At 38.8% G+C, this 7,272-nt stretch overlaps 1 protein-coding gene across 1 annotated transcript in view; it reads right to left on the bottom strand.

Moving 5' to 3' along the window:
• ST3GAL3 (ST3 beta-galactoside alpha-2,3-sialyltransferase 3) overlaps nucleotides 1-7,272 on the bottom strand; it is a 346,519-nt gene that overhangs the window by 322,910 nt on the left and 16,337 nt on the right. The gene's annotated exons all lie outside the window — the stretch shown is intronic.

The raw sequence follows: 7,272 nt of genomic DNA, 5'->3' as shown, positions 1-7,272 counted from the left end.
CAATATATATATATATATATATATATATATATATATATATATATAAAATATACACTCACACAGATACATAATATATGACTGCTAACCAAAAGGTTGGTGGTTCAAACCCACCAGCCACTCCTCAGAAGGAAGGTTGAGCAATCTACTTCCGTAGTGATACTGCGCCTCGGAAACCCAAGGCAGGGTCACTATGAGTCGGGTCTGACTTGATGGCACATAACAACAACATATATATATACATACACATATGTATGTGTATATACATGTGTGTTTGTGTGTATAAAGGAGTGCTGGTGGTGCAGTGCCTAAGGCATTGACTGCTAATCAGAAGGTTGGCGGTTCACCAGCCACTCTGCAGAAGGAAGACAGGGCAATCTACTTCTGTAAAGATTTACTGCCCTGGAAACCCAGTGGGGGTGGCTATGAGTCGCAATCAACTTGATGGCATTTTTTTGCCTATTACATACACTGAAAATATGTTTCCTGGTTTTTCATTTGTCCTTTAACTTTGCTTAGAATGTCTTCTGCCATACAGAAGACCTTTTATAAAAGACAATCAAATTGTTCATTATTTATCTTATGGTTTCTGACCTTGGTGTCATGCTAAGAAAATCTTTTATCAATCCTAATATTATATTCTATATTTTACTCTAGCATTTTAATTTAGTTTTTCACAATAAAATATTTCATCCATCTGGAATTTAATTTTGCGTAAGGTATATAAAAAGGAACTAGACTTAAATTTTTCTAAATACCGTAAGTTGTTGTTAGGTCTCATTGAGTTGGCTTTGACTCATAGTGACTCTATGTATAAAAGAACAAAACACTGCCTGGTCATGCACCATCCTCACAATCCTTGCTATACTTGAGCTCCTCATTACAGCCACTGTGTCAATCCACCTTGTTAAGGGTCTTCTCATTTTTCACTGACCCTCTACTTTATCAAAAATGGTATCTTTCTTTAGGGAAAGGTCCCTTCTAATAACATGACAAAAGTAGGGGAGAAGTCTGGCCATTCTCGCCTCCAAAGAGCATTTCAGCTGCACATCTTCCAGGACAAATTTGTTTTTTCTTCTAGTAGACCATGGTATTTTCAGTATTGTTCACCAACACTATAATTCAAAAGCATCAGCTCTTCTTTGGTCTTCCTTATTCATTGTCCAGCTTTCACATGAGGCAACTGAAAATACCATGCCTTGGGTTAGGTGTGTCTTAGTCTTCAAAGTGACATTTTTGCTTCTTAGCACTTTAAAGAGGTCTTTTCCAGCACATTTGTTCAGTGCAATATGACGTCTTATTTCTTGACTACTGCTTCCATGGGTGTTGATTGTGGATCCAAGTATAATGAAATCCCTTACAACTTCAATCTTTTCTTCACTTATTGTGATGTAGCTTATTGGTCTAGATGTGAAGATTTTTGTTTTCTTTACGTTAAGGTGTAATTCATACTGAAGACTGTAGTTTTGTAATCTTCATCAGTAAGGACTTCAAGTCATCTTCACTTTCAGTGAGCAAGGCTGTGTCATCTGCATATTATAGGTTGCTAATGACTCTTCCTCCAATCCTGATACTATGTTCTTCTCCATATAGTCCAGCTTTTTGGATGACTTGCTCAGCATAGAGAATGAATAAGTATGATGAAAGGAGACAACACTGACACACACCCTTCCTGATTTTAAACTATGCAGTATCCCCTTGTTCTGTTCAAACCATTTTTTAATTATCTTCAGCAAAATTTTACTTGCGTGTGATTTTAATGATATTGTTCAATAATTTCCACATTCTGTTGGATCACCTTTCTTTGGAATGGGCATGAATATTGATCTTTTCCAGTCAGTTGGTAAGGTAGCTGTCTTCCAAATTCCTTGGCATAAATGAGAAAGCACCTCCGGCACTGCATCTATTTGTTGAAACATCTCAATGGGTATTCTGTGAATTCCTAGAGCCTTGTTTCTCACCAATTCCTTTAGTGAAGCTTGGACTTCTTCCTTCAATACTATTGGTTCTTGATCATATGCTACCTCCTGAAATAGAAGAACACTGACCAATTCCTTTTGGTACACTGACTCTGTGTATTCTTTCTATCTTCTTTTGATGCTTCCTGCATCATTTACTATTCTACCCATATTGTTGTTGTTGTTGTTGTTGTTGTTATGTGCCGTCGAGTCAAACCCAACTCATAGCGACCCCTCCTTGGGTTTCCGAGGCAGTATCACTACAGAAGTAGGATTGCCCAACTTTCCTTCCGAGGAGTGGCTGGTGGGTTTGAATCGCCAGCCGTCTGGTTAGCAGGCAAGTGTCTTAGCCACTATTCTACCAGAGCTCCCATTCTACCCATAGAATCCTTCAATATTGCAACCTGAGGCTTTAATTTTTTCTCCAGTTCTTTTTCAGCTTGAGAAATGCCAAGTGTGTTCCTCCCTTCTATTTTTCTAACTCCAGGTCTTTGCACATTTCAATATAATACTTTATTTTGTCTTATCTTGTCATTTCTTCCATTTGCTTTACCTATTCTCGGTTCCAACCCACCAGCCACTCCTCGGAAGGAAGGCTGGACAATCCTACTTCCGTAGTGATACTGCCTCGGAAACCCAAGGAGGGGTTGCTAAGAGTCAGGGCCGACTCAACGGCACATAACAACAACAACAACAACAATTCTTCATTCAAGAGCACTTTCATAGTCTCGTCTGTATCCATTTTGGTCTTTTCTTCCTTTCCTGCCTTTTTAATGACCATTTGCTTTCTTCATATATGATGTTCTTGATGTCATCCCACAACTCATCTGGTTTTTGGTCATTGGTATTCAATGTGTCAAATCTATTCTTCAGATGGTCTCTAAATTCAGGATATAATCAAGGTTGTATTTTGGCTCTCGTAGACTTGTTTTAATTTTCTTCAGCTTCAACTTGTACTTGCATTTCACCAAGTGATGGTCTGTTCCACAGTCATTCCTGGCCTTGTTTTGTTTGACTGGAGATATTGAGCTTCTCCATTGCCTCTTTCTACAAATGCAGTCAATCTGATTCCTGTGTATTCCTCTGGTGAGGTCCATGTGTATAGCCACCGTTTATGTTGTTGAAAAAGGTATTTGCATGCATAAGACGTTGGTCTTGTAAAATTCTATCATGCAGTCTCCAGCATCATTTCTATCACCAAGGCCCTATTTTCCAACTAGTGATGGGCCTTCTCTGTTTCCAAATTTTGCACTCCAATCACCCATAATAATCAATACATCTTGATTGCACGTTTGGTCAATTTCAGATGCAGAAGTTGCTAAAAATCTTCAATCTTTTTTATCTTTGGCTTTAGTGGTTGGTGTGTAAATTCAAGTAACAGTAATATTAATTGGCCTTCCTTATAGGTATATGAATGTTATCCTATGACTGACAGCACTGTACCTCAGGATAGATCTTGAAACATTCTTTTTGAAAATGAATGTGACACCATTCCTCTTCAATGTGTCACTCCTGGTATAGTAGACCATATGACTCTCTGATTCAAAATGGCTGATACCAGTCCATTTCAGCTCACTAATGACTAGAATATTGATCTTTATGCATTCCATTTCATTTTTGACAACTTTCAATTTTCCCAGATTCATCCTTCATACATTCCACATTCTGATTGTTAATAGATACTTGCAGCTGTTTCTTCCCATTTTGAGTCATGCCCCATTAGCAAATACAGGTCTGGAAAGCTTTATTCTATCCACATCATTAACAATGACTCTACTTTAAAGAGGCAGGTCATCCCCAGTCATATTTTTAGTTCCTTCCAAGCTGAGGGGCTCATCTTCTGGCATTATATCAGTGTTTCAGGGCTACTCATAAAGTTTTCCAGTAATATATCAGACAGTGTTTCACTGCTATTCACAAGGATTTCACTTGCCAAGTTTTTCAGAAGTGGATGGCCCCAACCTTCTTCCCAGTCTGTCTTAGTTTGGAAGCTCCACTGAAATCTGTCCACCATGGGTGACTCTGCTGGCATTTGAAATACTGGTGGTATAGCTTCCAGTCACACAGCAATATGAAAGCCACTGTACTACAAACTGACAGATGAGTGGTAGAAATAAAATAAGTAGTTCTCTCAAAATTAAAGGAAATAGTCCATTTATCACATATTAAACTCCTACATAAATGCACTTATGTCCCTGCACATAGATAACAAACCTACTGATTTCTTCCTGTGCTAGTATCACAGCTGAAATTACTGTAGTTTAATAAAACATTTTGTTATCTGTAGAACAAATCTTCTATTTCTTAATTTTTCCCCTTAATCAACTCTGAGATAATTTACATAAAAATAAAATTCATACAATTAACTGTATACATCTTTTGATTTTTGACAAATGTACACAGCTGTGTAATCACAACCCATATCAATATATAACATATCTATCACCCCAGGAAGTTCCCTCAAGCTAACAACATCCCCAATCTCAGGCAACCACTGATCTGGTTTCTGTAACTATAGATCAGTTTGGCCTGTTTTAGAATTTCATGCATATGGAATCATGCAGTTATACTCTTTTCCATATGGCTTCTTTCATGCAGCATAACGTCTGTGGGAATAATTCACATTGTCACATGTTCCCTTTTCATTGATAAGTAATGTTCCACTCTATGACTAGACAACAATTTATTTATTCTCCTACTGATGGACATTTGAATGTTTCCAGACTGGAAACATTTTGTTTACAAATCTTTTTGTAGGCATAGGTTGTGATATCCCTTGGGTAAATTTCTACTAATGGAGCTGCTGAGTCATGTATGTTTAACTTCATAAGAAAATAACAAACTATTTTCCACCGTTGTATCATTTTTACATTCCATATAACATAGAGAGTCAAGTTGTTCCATATGTTCATCAACATTGCTGTTATTGTTAGGTACTGTCCAGTCGGTTTTCACTCACAACCACCCTACGCACAACGAAACACTGCCCAGTCCTGCACCATCCTCACAATCGTTGCTATGCTTGAGCCTAATATTGCAGCCACTACACAAATCCATCTTGTTCATGGTTTTCCTTCTACAGGGACCAGTCCCTCATGATAACGTGACCAAAGTATGAGAGACAAACACTGGTCATTCTTGCTTCTAAGGAGTATTATGGCTGTACTTATCCCAAGACAGATTTGTTCATTCTTCTGGCAGTCTATGGTATGTATATTCAATATTCTTCACCAACACCCTAATTCAAATGAATCAATTCTTCTGTGGTATTCCTTATTCACTCTCCAGCTTTCACATGCATATGCAGCTAATGAAAAGACAATGGCTTGGATCAGGCGATCATCAATAGTAGGTATGGTCAATCTTATTTTAGCCATTCCAATGGGTGTGAAGGAGCTCGGGTGGTGCAGGCATTCATGAATTCGGCTGCTAACCAAAAAAGTTACAGTTCAAACCCACCAGCTGGTCTGCAGGAGAAATATGAGGCTCTGCTTCTGTAAAGATTTACAGCCTTGGGAACTCTTTAGGGCAGTTCTACTCTGTCCTATAGGGTCAGTATGAGTCAGAACTGACTTGATGGTTGTGAGTTTGAGAATGGGTATGAACTGGTCCCTAGAGGGCACGAAAAGTTTGAGATCAACTGCTAACAGAAAGTTGGTGATTCAAGCCCACCCAGAGGTACCAGAGAAAACAGGCCTGGTGATCTTCTTCCCTTAAGATTACAGACAAGAAAGCCTACTGGACAGTTCTAGTCTGTAACACAGGGAGCTGCCATGAGCCTGGATGCACTCAATGGCAACTAGCAACAATGGTTGTGAAATAATAGCTCACTGAGGTTTTCATATGCATTTCTCTGATGCCTGATGACAGTATCTTTTAAAGTGCTTATTGGTGATTTTTACATTTTCTTTTGTGAAATGTCTACTAAAGTCTTTTGCCAACTTCTTAACTAGGTTGTCTTTTGGTTCTTTATAGAGTCTGGATCCAAGTACTTTATACATATTATAAACATTTTTTCCCAGACTGTAGAATGCCTTTTCATTTTGTTTGTTTGTTTGTATTCGGGGATTTCACGCAAGCTGACTTTCTAAAACATTAGCTATTAACTGTACGGCAAAGTTGTGTGTTCTACTCTTCTACAGGTTTTTATGGTAAAATAATGACAAAAATATGTTAATTTCATACTTATGTCAAATGTCTACAACTTTATCACCTTACGTATTCCCATCAAAATTAAATTCCAGTTGACAGTTGTAGTAATCTGATTTTGTTTTCTAATTATATGATTGACTTTCTCAACATGTTCCAATTAATTTAGTAAAATATGTATTCTTGCATGTGCGCTTTGTGTGCAAATTTACAAAGCAAATTTGTTTTACATTCAACAGTTCGTGAAGATTTGATTTCACAGCCCTGATTATCATCCTCAACTACAAAATCTCTCCTTCCTTCCCCTCACGGTAACTAAACCCTCCATGTGCCCTTCTTAACTATGCATTCCTATCTGTCCAGATTTCCCTCTGTGTGAATGCTGCCCCTTTAGTGTCTCACAGCTAATTGACCGAAGTAAGGGGTACATCTCCCTAGAGCAGGTGGGTGCATCACCCTTGGGTAGGTGTTCTGCACATAGGTCTTTCTACTATTGACCTGATAGCCAATCCATGGGAGTGAGTCCATTTCTAGGCTTGAAGGGTAACCCGAGCCACAGTCTTGGGAGTTCCACCAATCTCTATCTGACTGATAATCCTTGTCATTTTTGTGTTTTCAAATTTTGTTCCATATTTTTCCTCCCACTGTATCCAGGATCTCCAGTTTTGACCCCTTTCCGAGCAAATGGCATCAGTAGCTGGGCACCATCTAGTTCTTCTGGTCTCAGGGTCATGAAGGCTGAGGTCCTCCTGGCCCATCTTATCCTTGGACTAAATGTTTCCAGATGACTTTGATTTTCTTCACTCTTCTTAGCTCCAGACAAAAGGAGTCCAATAGTTGCACCTTAGATGGGCGTTTGAAAACTTTGAAGACCCCAGTCACTACTGGGAGCTCTGGTAGCGTAGTGCCTAAGGCATCTGACTGCTAACCAGAAGGCTGGCAGTTCAAACCCACCAGCCACTCCTCGGGAGGAAGATGGGACAATCTATTTCCTTAGTGATACTGCCTCAGAAACCCAAGGAGGGGTCGTTATGAGTCGGGTCCGACTCGATGGCACATAACAAGCAACAACAGTCATTACTCACCAAAGTAGGCTGTAGAACAAGATATTTATGTACTATGTTGTGCCAATTGAGCATGATGTCTTGAGTCTTTTAATTTTCTTGAT

The sequence above is a fragment of the Orycteropus afer genome, unplaced genomic scaffold (assembly GCF_000298275.1).
Source record: "Orycteropus afer afer isolate SDZICR_OR568_19922 unplaced genomic scaffold, OryAfe1.0 scaffold00370, whole genome shotgun sequence".
NCBI classification, from domain to species: Eukaryota; Metazoa; Chordata; class Mammalia; order Tubulidentata; family Orycteropodidae; genus Orycteropus; species Orycteropus afer.
This window is presented reverse-complemented; position numbering and strand designations above follow the sequence as displayed.